General features: G+C 42.4%; 1 pseudogene; it reads left to right on the top strand.

The window, feature by feature from the left end:
* Positions 1-11,770: 11,770 nt before the first annotated feature.
* LOC112605879 lies at positions 11,771-12,606 on the top strand (annotated as a pseudogene).
* Positions 12,607-12,974: the final 368 nt, after the last annotated feature.

Genomic DNA, 12,974 nt, shown 5'->3' with positions numbered 1-12,974 from the left:
CAAGGTAAGTCCCTTTCACCTATGAGCGTATAAAATCAAAAGCAAGTTAGTTACTTACTAGACACAATGGGGGTACAGGCACTGGATAAATACAGCCATTTCAAATGGGAGGACTTGGCCAAAACAAAGGGGCTACAGGCCCCATGCAAGTCTGAAATCCAGCAGAGTAGTCAAATCTTAAAGCTCCAAAATGATCTCCTTTGACTCCATGTCTCATATCTGGGTCATGCTGATGTAAGAGGTGGGTTCCCATGTGGTCTTGGGCAGCTCTGCTCCTGTGGCCTTGCAGGGTACAGTCTCCCTCCAAGCTGCTTTCATGGGCTGGTGTTGAGTGTCTGCAGCTTTTCCAGACACATGGTGCAAACTGTCAGTGAATCTACTATTCTGGGGCCTGGAGGACGGTGTCCCTCTTCTCACAGCTCCACTAGGCAGTGTCCCAATAGGGACTCTGTGTTGAGGCTCTGAACCTACGTATCCCTTCCACACTGCTCCAGCAGAGGTTCTCCATGAGAGCCCCGCCTCTACAGCAAAATTCTGTCTGGACATCCAGGCGTTACCATACATCCCCTGAAATCTAGGCAGAGGTTCCAAAACCCCAATTCTTGATTTCTGTGCACTAGCAGGTTCAACACCATGTGGAAGCTGCCAAGGCTTGAGGCTTGCACCCTCTGAAGCCATGGCTCAAGCTCTACATTGGCCCCTTTCAGCCACAGCTGGAGTAGCTGGTACACAAGGCACCATGTCCCTAAGCTGCACACAGCACATGGACCCTGGGCCCAGCCCATGAAACTATTTTCCCCTAGGTCTCTGGGCCTGTGATGGGAAGGGCTGCTGTGGAGACCTCTGACATGCCCTTGAGACACTTTCTCCATTGTCTTGGGGATTAACATTCGGCTCCTGGTTACTTATGCAAATTTCAGCAGCTAGCTTGAATTTCTCCTCAGAAAATGGGTTTTTCTTTTCCATCACATTGTCAGGCTGCAAATTTTACAAATTTTTATGCTATGCTTCCCTTATAAAACTGAATGCTTTTAACAGTACCCAAGTCACCTCTTGAATGCTTTGCTGCTTAGAAATTTGTTCTGCCAGATACCCGTAAATCATCTCTGTCAAGTTCTAAGTTCTAGACATCTCTAGCGCAGGGGCACAATGCCACCAGTCTCTTTGCTAAAACATAACAACAGTCACCTTTGCTCCAGTTCCCAACAAGTTCCTCATCTCGGTCTGTGACCACCTCAGCCTGGATCTTATTGTCCATATTGCTACCAGGCTTTTGGTCAAAGCCATTCAATAAGTCTGTAGGAAATTCCAAACTTCCCCACATTTTCCAGTCTTCTTCTAAGCCCTCCAAACCGTTCCAACCTCTGCCTGTAACCCAGTTCCAAAGTCACTTCCACATTTTCAGGTATCTTTTCAGCAACGCCTCACTTTACTGGTACCAATTTACTGTATTAGTCCATTTTCATGCTGCTGATAAAGACATGCCCAAAGCTGGGCAATTTACAAAAGGAAGAGGTGTAATTGGACTGGCAGTTCCCCATGGCTGGGGAGGCCTCATGATCATGACAGAAGGCAAGGAGGAGCAAGTCACATCTTACATGGATGGCAGCAGGCAAACTCCCATTTTTTAAAACCATCAGATCTCATGAGGTTTATTCACTATCACAAGAACAGCATGGGAAAGACCCACCCCCATAATTTAATCACCTTCCACTAGGTTCCTCCCATGGTATGCGGGAATTATGGGAGTTACAATTCAGGATGAGGTTTGGGTGAGGGCACAGCCAAACCATATCCTTGCTATAAACATTTGTGTGCAAATTTTTTCAGTGAACATAATTTTATTCTCTAGGATAAACACCCAGTATGGATTGCTAGGTAGTATGGTGTATATAGTTACCTTTTTAGGTAAATATGAAAGAATTTCCAAAGTAGTTATACTATTTTACTTTCTTACTGGCAACGTATGAAAAATCGAGTTTCTCCAAACCTCTACCAACATTCGAAACTATGAACTTTTTTTAGCCATTGTAAGAGGTGTATAGTGATATCTCATAGTGGCTTCTTCTGAGGACTCTTTCCTTGGCTTATTTATGGGACCTTCTTCTCCCCTCTTCACATGATCTTCTCTCTATGTGTCTTTGTCCTAACCTCCTCTTCTTATAAGGACATTAGTCATATTCAACCAAGGCTCACCCTAACAGGCTCATTTTAACTTCATTCGCTCTGTAAAGACCTTTTCTCTAAATATGGTCGTCTTCTGATATACTGGGATGAGAACTTCAATACATGAATATTGCAGAGACACGATTCAGCCCTTTACATGATCCTTAATAAATATTTTCTGAATGAACCTATTAAAAAACTTTTCTAAATATTTTAAATAATTTTTAATTCAAATGGCATTTTTTTAAATGACAAGTAGGTTGATTTAAGTGTCGCATGTGGCCCAAGAAGTTAACTCATAAGAGATACCATTGTGAGTCTATACCAAATGAAAATAAATAAATAACAATTTTCATGAAGTAGAAAGAGGAAGAAGAAGGATCCTTACATGTGATGAACTCTTCACCTTTTAGAAGGGAAGTCAATTGATCTACTTGTTAATATTGATAAATTAAAAATGAACCTATAGAGGAGGTGCTTTGAGATGGCTGACTAGAGGCACTGGACAGTAGCCTACTCCACAAAGAAGAATCAAAATAGCTACAGGATTATCACACTCCAAACAGAGAATGCTGGAATACAGCAAAAAAGTGACAGAAAACACTTGAGGCATGAAAAGATGGGTAGACGAGTAGGAAAGCCCAATTGGGATCAGCTGGAAGCTCCGAGCAGCTCCCCAGTGTGGGGAAAGGGTAAGAAAGAGATCTCTAGCAGTTTCACATTCCCGTCATGAACTCCTGCAATCTTAGCCACTGGAGAGCCCGTCAACTGCCGTGGGCCCTGAAACTGGTATAGAGAGCCCCCTGGAGTCTGTACTACAACATTGCTCCAGAAAGGGAGCTCATGCGATGTCACACACATTTCCTGGAGACCCGGACAGCTGCAGCATGACACCATTCTGAGAGCCCAGACCCCATAAGACTGCATCCTGCGCTGGGGTCCAACAGCTCCTGCATCACCACATTCCAAAGAGCCCCACCGACATCACCCCATGTTCACCTGGAGTGCCACAATTGAACGCAACAGACTTGCAGGGTTTCCAGCACTCTAGTCCACATGCCCTTCTGCACCCTGGGGAAAGGGTAGTGCAGCACTCAAAGGAAACTGCCCCCAGGATAAAGGGAGTCAAATCACATTTTCCCTAGAGCCTGAATCCCACCTGCCTCATGCCACTGCCACTGACAGCATCTCTGCTCCCACCAGCAGCTGGACTACCATGCACTTGCATGCACTCTGAGAATAAGCTCCCCCTGCCAGCCACTGACACGAGGAGGATGAAGTGTGCACTCCCCATATCCTGAGAGCCACCTGTCTGGGGTGACTGCCACTGTCAACAACTCTACCTCTCCCGAGCAGCAGGGCCGCCATGCACTTGCCCATGCCCTGAGAAGACAGGCTCTTCCCACCCGCTGCCACCACTGCCAACCAAGCACACCACCTAGAGCCTGAGGATAGCTTTACCTCTCCCACTGCGGCCTGCACCTGTGTGTGCTACTGGAGGGCCTATGGACAGACCTGCTCAGCCTGGCACTGCGACCCAAGGCGCAAGCCCCCTGCTTGGGCCTACCTAAGCAAGTGCTGTCATCACTGGCACCCAGGAAAGCTGACTGGAAGCCCAAGAATCAGCCTGCCAAGACCCTCTAATACTAGTGTCTGTATAGATGCCACCCAGGGGCCCAAGAACAGGCATGCTCGGCCTGCTGCCACCACTGGGGCCTGTAGACTGGCCCACCTGGCATCCTATCCCAGAAAAGCCTCATCACATCCTCTATTAACAAATGCAGCCTAAGTCACTGAAGGAACCACAGACAATATTGACAGTATTTATAGGCAAAGAAATCATATGGGGACTACACTACTGCATGTACCCATAATCAAACCTAAAGTACTTTACTCAACCAATACAATAGATAAATCTACAGGAAAAAGTCTTGCCCTACAAATGCCAATCTAAAAAATTTTAAAAACTACTCTTACACCAGATGCACAGATATTAATGAAACGACAAAAGAAACATGAACAAGCAAGGATATATGACACCTCCAAAGGAATACAATAATTATCCAGCAGTAGATTCCAATGAAAAAGAAACTTATGAAATGCCTGGAAAATAATTCAAAACAATTGTTTAAAAGGAGCTCAGTGAGATACACAAGAACCCAGATAAATAATACAAAGGAATTAGAAAAATAATTCAGGATATGAATGAGAAATTTACAAAAGAGATAGATATCATTAAAAAGGAAACAAACAGAAATCCTGAAAATGATTAATTCAATGAATGAAATTTTAAAATAATCAAGAGCTTCAACAATAGACTATATCAAGCAGAAGAAAGAATTTTAGAACGTGAAGACAAGTGTTTCAAAATAACCCAGTCAGACTTTTTTGAAAAGAACAAAGTGAAAAAAAAAAAAAGGAAAAGAAAGGAAAGGGAAGGGAAGGGAAGGGAAGAGAAGGGAAGAGAAGGAAGAAAGAGAGAGAGAGAAAGCCTATGTAACATAGGCTTTTTGGACACCATAAGCAACCAAACATTTGAATTTAGTGTGACCCAAAAAGTGAAGAGAAAGTCAAAGACATATAATACCTATTTAGCAAAATAATTGCTGAAAAATTTCCAAGTCTAGCAAGAGATTTAGATATCCAGATACAGGAAGCTAGGAGATCACCAAATAGATACAACCCAAAAAAGTTTCCTGGGTACATTATAATCAACTATCAAAAGTCAAAGACAAGGAGATAACTCTAAAAACCACAAAAGAAAAATGTGTAGTCACATATAAGGACACCCATAAGGCTAACAATGGAATTCTCAACCGAAACCCTACAAGCCAGGAGAGAATGAGTTGATATATTCAAAGTGCTGAAATGAAACACAAAACAAAAGTCTGTCAGCCAAGAATACTATTCCCAGAAAAGCCATCCTTCATAAATGAAAGAGAAAAAAAGTCTTTTCCAAACAAGCAAAAGTTGAGGGAATTCACAACTAGTCCAACTCTGCAGGAAATGTTTGAGGGAGTCCAATATTAGCAAGCAAAGCATAGAATTTATTGCAATAAATTTCCCTCTTAGCATTGCTTTATCCCATAGGTTTTGGTATGCTGTGTCTTGATTTTTTTGTTTGTTTCAAGAAATTTTATGATTTCATTCTTAATTAGATGAAGACCAGATTTCATGATGGCCTGACATAATGAAAACACACAAAAGTACAAAACTTACTGGTAAAGCATCTAAACAGAACCAAAGACAAAAACTACATGATTATCTCAACAGATGCAGAAAAGGCCTTTAACAAAATTCAACAGCCCTTCGTACTAAAAACTCTCAATAAATTCGGTATTGATGGTATGTATCTCAAAATAATAAGAGCTATTTGTGACAAACCCACAGCCAATATCATACCAAATGGGCAAAAACTGGAAGCCTTCCCTTTGAAAACTGGCACAAGACAGGGATGCCCTCTCTCACCACTCCCATTCAACATAGTGTTAGAAGTTCTGGCCAGGGCAATGAGGCAGGAGAAAGAAATAAAGGATATTCAATTAGGAAAAGAGGAAGTCAAATCGTCCCTGTTCGCAGACGGCATGGTTGTATATTTAGAAAATCCCATCATCTCAGCCCAAAATCTCCTTAAGCTGATAAGCAACTTCAGCAAAGTCTCAGGATACAAAATAAATGTGCAAAAATCACAAGCATTCCTATACACCAATAACAGACAAACAGAGAGCCAAATCATGAGTGAACTTCCATTCACAATTGCTTCAAAGAGAATAAAATACCTAGGAATCCAACTCACAAGGGATGTGAAGGACTTCTTCAGGAGAACTACAAACCACTGCTCAATGAAATAAAAGAAGACACAAACAAATGGAAGAACATTCCATGCTCGTGGATAGGAAGAACCAATATCGTGAAAATGGCCATACTGCCCAAGGTAATTTATAGATTCAATGCCATCCCCATCAAGCTACCAATGACTTTCTTCACAGAATTGGAAAAAACTACTTTAAAGTTCACATGGAGCCAAAAAAGAGCCTGCATTGCCAAGATAACCCTAAGCCAACAGAACAAAGCTGGAGGCATCACCCTACCTGACTTCAAACTATACTACAAGGCTACAATAACCAAAACAGCATGGTACTGGTACCAAAACAGAGATATAGACCAATGGAACAGAACAGAGCCCTCAGAAATAACACAACACATCTACAACCATCTGATCTTTGACAAACCTGACAAAAACAAGAAATGGGGAAAGGATTCCCTATTTAATAAATGGTGCTGGGAAAACTGGCTAGCCATAAGTAGAAAGCTGAAACTGGATCCTTTCCTTACACCTTATACAAAAATTAATTCAAGATGGATTAAAAACTTAAATGTTAGACCCAAAACCATAAAAACCCTAGAAGAAAACCTATGCAATAACATTCAGGACATAAGCATGGGCAAGGACTTCATGTCTAAAACACCAAAAGCAATGGCAACAAAAGCCAAAATTGACAAATGGGATCTAACTAAACTAAAGAGCTTCCACACAGCAAAAGAAACTACCATCAGAGTGAACAGGCAACCTACAGAATGGGAGAAAATTTTTGCAATCTATCTATCTGACAAAGGGCTAATATCCAGAATCTACAAAGAACTTAAACAAATTTACAAGAAAAAAACAAACAACCCCATCAAAAAGTGGGCAAAGGATATGAACAGACACTTCTTAAAAGAAGACATTTATGCAGCCAACAGACACATGAAAACATGCTCATCATCACTGGTCATCAGAGAAATGCAAATCAAAACCACAATGAGATACCATCTCACACCAGTTAGAATGGTGATCATTAAAAAGTCAGGAAACAACAGCTGCTAGAGAGGGTGTGGAGAAACAGGAACACTTTTACACTGTTGGTGGGATTGTAAACTAGTTCAACCATTGTGGAAGAAAGTGTGGTGATTCTTCAAGGATCTAGAACTCGAAATACCATATGACCCAGCCATCCCATTACTGGATATATACCCAAAGGATTACAAATCATGCTGCTATAAAGACACATGCACATGTATGTTTATTGCAGCACTATTCACAATAGCAGAGACTTGGAACCAACCCAAATGTCCATCAGTGACAGACTGGATTAAGAAAATGTGGCACATATACACCATGGAATACTATGCAGCCATAAAAAAGGATGACTTCGTGTCCTTTTTAGGGACATGGAAGAAGTTGGAAACCATCATTCTCAGCAAACTATCGCAAGAACAAAAAACCAAACACTGCATGTTCTCACTCATAGGTGGGAATTGAACAATGAGATCACTTGGACACAGGAAGGAGAACATCATACACTGGGGCCTGTCGTGGGGCGGGAGGAGGGGGGAGGGATAGCATCAGGAGACATACCTAATGTAAATGATGAGTTAATGGGTGCAGCACACCAACATGGCACATGTATACATATGTAACAAACCTGCACATTGTGCACGTGTACCCTAGAACTTTAAGTATTAAAAAAAAAAAAAAAACTTACTGGTGAAGGAAACATACAAATGAGGAAGAGAATGGATCAAACAGTACTACTACAGAAAAACACCAAACCACAGTAATGAACAATAAGAGAGAAAGGAACAAATGATGTACAAAACAACCAGAAAACAATTAACAAAATGACAGGAATAAGTCCTCACGTCAATAATAACCCTGAATGTAAACATTAAATTTTCCACTTAGAAGATATAGACTGGCTAAATGGATTTTTTTTAATGACCAAACCGACTGGGCGTGGTGGCTCATGCCTGTAATCCCAGCACTTTGGGAGGCCGAGATGGGCGGATCACGAGGTCAGGAGATCGAGACCATCCTGGCTAACACAGTGAAACCCTGTCTCTACTTAAAATACAAAAAATTAGCCGGGCGTGGTGGTAGGCGCCTGTAGTCCCAGTTACTCAGGAGGCTGAGGCAGGAGAATGGCGTGAACCCGGGAAGCGGAACTTGCAGTGAGCCGAGATCGCACCACTGCACTCCAGCCTGGGGAACAGAGTGAGACTCTGTCTCCAAAAAAAAAAAAAAATGACCAAACCATATGCCACCTACAAGGAACTCACTTTACCTGTAAAGACACAGACTGAAAATAAAGGGGTGGGAAAAAATATTCCACATAAATGGAAACCAAAGCAAGCAGCAATAGCTGTACTATTAGATAAAACAGACTTTAAGTCAAAAACAGTAAAATGAGACAAAGAAGGTCATTACATAAGGATAAAAGGATCAACTCAGCAAGAAAATAAAATAATTCTAAATATGCATGCATGCACCCAACACTGGAGTATATGGATATATAAAGCAAATATTATTACCTCCAATGGGAAAGATAGACTACAATACAAGAAAAGTTCAACACCCCACTCTCAATATTAGACAGATCATCTAGATGGAAAATAAATTAAGAAACAGTGGATTTAAACTGCACTTTAGACCAAATGTACCTAATAGAAATGTATAGGACATTTCATATGACAGCTACAGAATATACATTCTTCTCATCAGTACATGGAACATTCCCTGGGATAGACCATATGGCAGGCCACAAAACAAGCCTCAACAAATTTTTTTTTTAAGTCTAAATTATATCAAGATCTTCTCAGATAACAATGGAATAAAACTAGAAATCAATAATTCTTGTTATTTGAAAATTAGACAAACATGGAAATTAACAACATGATCCTCAACAACCTTTGAGTCAATGAAGTAATTAAGAAGGAAATTTTTAATAATCTTGAAACAAATGAAAATAAAGACACAACATACCAAAACCTATGGGATATAGGGAAAGTAATGCTAAGAGGAAAGTTCAAAGCAATAAACATCTACATCAAAAAAAATTGAGAGATTTCAAACAAACACTCTAATGATACACCTCAAGTAACTAAAAAAGTGAGAACAAACAAAGCCTAAAATTAGTAGAAAGAAAAAAGAAAGATAAGAGCAGAAGTAAACAAAACAGAAACAAAAAATGTATGCAAAGGATCAATGAAACAAAAAGTGATTTTTTGGAAAGATAAACTCAGGCCAGGCAAGGTGGTTCACACCGTAATCTCAGCACTTTGGGAGGCTGATGTGGGTGGATCACAACCTCAGGAGTTCAAGACCAGCCTGGGCAACATAGTGAAACCCTGTCCTGCAAAAAATACACAAGTTAGCTGGGCACTGTGGTGCATGCCTGTAGTCCCAGCTACTTCGGAGGCTGAGGTGGGAGGATCTCTTGAGCCCAGGAGGTGGACGTTGTAGTGAGCCAAGATCACACCACTGACCCCAGCCTGGGTGACAGAAATAAAACTTTATCTCAAAAAGAAAAAAAAAAAAGAAGATAAAATCAACAAACTACTAGTTATATCAACCAAACAACGAGAGAGGACCCAGATAAACAAAATCAGAAATGAAAAGGAGATATTACAACTGACAACATCTAAATAAAAAAGATCATCGGACTATTATGAACAACTGCACACTGAAAAACTGGAAAGCCTGGAGCAAATGGATAATTTCCTAAACACATACAACCTACCAAGGTTGAATCAGGAAGAAACAAAAAACCTGAACAGGCCAATAATGAGTAACAAGATTAAATGAGTGATAAAAAGTCTCTCAACAAAGAAAAGCCCAAGGCTGAATGGTTTCACCGAGGAATTCTACCAAACGTACAAAGAAGAACTAAAACCAATTCTCCTAAAATTATTTCAAAAAATGAAAAAGGGGAGGCAGGGCAAAATGGCAGAATAGAAAGCTCCACCCATCATCCCCCCACAAGGACACCAATTTAACAACTATCTACACACACACACACACACACACACAAAAAAAACCTTCTTAAGAACCGTAAATCAGGTGAGCCCTCATAGTGCCTGGTATTAACCTGGTATTGCTGAAAGGCTCTGAAGAGGTAGAAAAAACAGTCTTGAATTGCTGACACCCCCTCTCCCCGACACCCCAGCAGCAGCTGCATGGTCTGGAGAGCATCTCTGGGTGCTGGGGGAGGGAGAACACAGCAATTATGAGCCACTGAATTCAGTATAGTCCTGTTAGAGGAGAAAGGAAAACCAGACCAAACTCAGATGATGCCTGCCCGCAGAGTGAGCTTTTAAACCAGGACCAGCCAGAGGGGAATCACAGGCCCAGTGGTTGGAACTTGAGTTCCTGCAAATGTCGCCACCTACACTGCTCTGTTTCTTTAAGTAAATATGAAAGGCAGTCAAGGCCATAAGGACTGCGTGATGGTTAACACTGAGTGTCAACTTGATTGGATTGAAGGATGCAAAGTATTGATTCTGGGTGTGTCTGTGAGGGTGTTGCAAAGGAGATTAACATTTGAGTCAGTGGACTGGGGTAAGCACACCCACCCTCAATATGGGTGGGCACCACCTAATCAGCTGCCAGCATGGCCAGAATAAAAGCAGGCAGAGGAACACGGAGGACTAGACTGACTTAGTCTTCTGGCTTACATCTTTCTCCCATGCTGGATGCTTCCTGCCCTCGAACATCAGACTCCATGTTCTTCAGCTTTGAGACTCTTGGACCTTCCACCACAGACTGAAAGTTGCACTGTTGGCTTCCCTACTTTTGACGTTTTGGGACTCAGACTGGCTTCTTTACCCCTCATCTTGCGATGGGCCTATTGTGGGACCTCACTTTGTGATAGTGTGAGTCAATAATCTTAATAAACTCCCCTTGTATATATACATCTATCTTATTAGTTCTGTCCTTCTAGAAATCCCTAACTAGGATGGGTGAGTGCGAGGCGGGCGTGGGGAAGCACCCACCTCCCCTCGCATGTGGTTGGAGGGAGGAGAAACGCGCCGAAGGGCCCGTCCGTCCGGGCAGCGGGCCTCCCTGGAGGCTCACCCCAGTCCTCTGCTCTAGCCTGCTGCTGCCCTAGCCTGGCCGCTGCGGGCCCCGCCCAGACGGCGCGCGCGGAATCAGTTCTGAGTCTCTTCTGCTCCCACCTTTTTCTCCTGAGGTGGGTGTTTGTCCGGCTGCTGGGCGACCTTTCCTGCGAAGGAGGCTATGCCTTCATTCGGTCGCGCCCGGGGCTGTGGAGGCACCTCCCTGGTGCGCAGGAACCGCAGGGGCGGGTAGGAGCCGGGCTCTGCCTGAGCCCTGGAGAGAGCGGGGCTGGCACCGCGCAAGGGCCCCTGCCTCCGGGGAGACTGGGATTTCTCCTCACTTCGGGACCCCTGACTGTGGAGTGTCAAAGACGGAAGAGGACTTACTGACCTTGTCCACCCCAGTCCCCGCTTTTCACAGGTTAGGAAAATGGGCGCCTGGAGAACGGAAATGCAGTTATCAAAATTGACTCCAGAAGAGAGAAACCTAACAGAACAATAACAATGGAATAAATTGGGAATATTATCAGAAAGCTATCATCCTGCTAAACTCCAGGTTCGGATGGTGTTACAGGAAGGAAGGAAGGAAGGAAGGAAGGAAGGAAGGAAGGAAGGAAGGAAGGAAGGAAGGAAGGAAGGAAGGAAGGAGGGAGGGAGGGAAGGAGGGAAGGAGGGAGGGAGGGAGGGAGGGAGGGAAAAGAAAGAAAAGAGTCCCTCATGAAAAAGAAAGATCTTAAGCAACATGATGGATTCAGAAGCTCATGGAAAGAGACCACCAGTACTAACATCTTCAAAACAAGATATGTCACCTCATATTATAAATTTGGTGAAATGAAGCATTACTTGTGTGGCTGCTGTGCAACCTTCAACAACGTCGCCATCACATTTCCCATTCAGAAGGTCATCTTTCGACAACAGCTGTATGGCATCAAAACCCGAGATGCAACACTTCAGTTGAGAAGGGATGCATTTCGAAACTTGTATCGTGGAATCTTTCCCCGATTGATGCAGCAGACAACTACACTTGCACTTACGTTTGGTCTGTATGAGGATTTATTCTGCCTTCTCCACAAGCATGTCAGTGCTCCAGAGTTTGCAATCCGTGGCGTGACAGCAGTGCTTGCAGGGACAACAGAAGCAATTTTCACTTCAGACATTGCTTCAAGACCACAAGCATCATGATAAATTTACCAACACGTATCAGGCTTTCAAGGCACTGAAATGTCATGGAATTGGAGAGTATTATGGAGGGTTGGTGCCCATTCTTTTCCGGAATGGACTCAGCAATGTCTTTTTTTTTTTTTTTTTTCCTGCCTTCAAGGTCCCATTAAGTAGCATCTGCCTACCGCAACGACTCACAATGCTCATTTGGTTAATGATTTTATTGGTGGAGGTCTTTTGGGTGCCATGTTGGGATTCTTGCTTTTTCCAATTAATGTTGTAAAAACTCACATACAGTCTCAGATTGGTGGGGAATTTCAGTCTAACTCATCTAAATTACCATCTGTCCCTTATCTCTTGGGGCATAATCAATGCAACGGTTATATGAAAAAAACCATCAGTTAAGTGCCACTTATCAACTGAATAGACCTTCTAAGAAGAATGCAGTTTGGCCTCTTTCTTAATTGGCCAAATACAAGTTGGTGTCATAACTCCAGGCCACAGTGAGTTATGGGCAAAGCTGTTTTCCTCAAACTTCAACAAAATAAAATAAAAGGTTCTCATAGGAAAATATAAGGGTTTTTTGGTTTTTGGTTTTTTTGTTTTTTGTTTTTTATCACTAACTAAGATATTTAGGCTAATTACCTGGTAAATAGCTGTCCATCTGATGGCCTTTGACAGGGAACCTAATCCCCAAAATAGGATTCTTTTTCTCAAACCAGTCTTGAAATCTTCTGCATTGAAACATAAATGGCTGTGATCGGCCAGAGAGA

Source organism: Theropithecus gelada, chromosome 14, assembly GCF_003255815.1.
Source record: "Theropithecus gelada isolate Dixy chromosome 14, Tgel_1.0, whole genome shotgun sequence".
NCBI lineage: Eukaryota > Metazoa > Chordata > Mammalia > Primates > Cercopithecidae > Theropithecus > Theropithecus gelada.
Note: the sequence above shows the minus strand (reverse complement) of the source record. Positions and strands in the feature narration are given on the sequence as shown.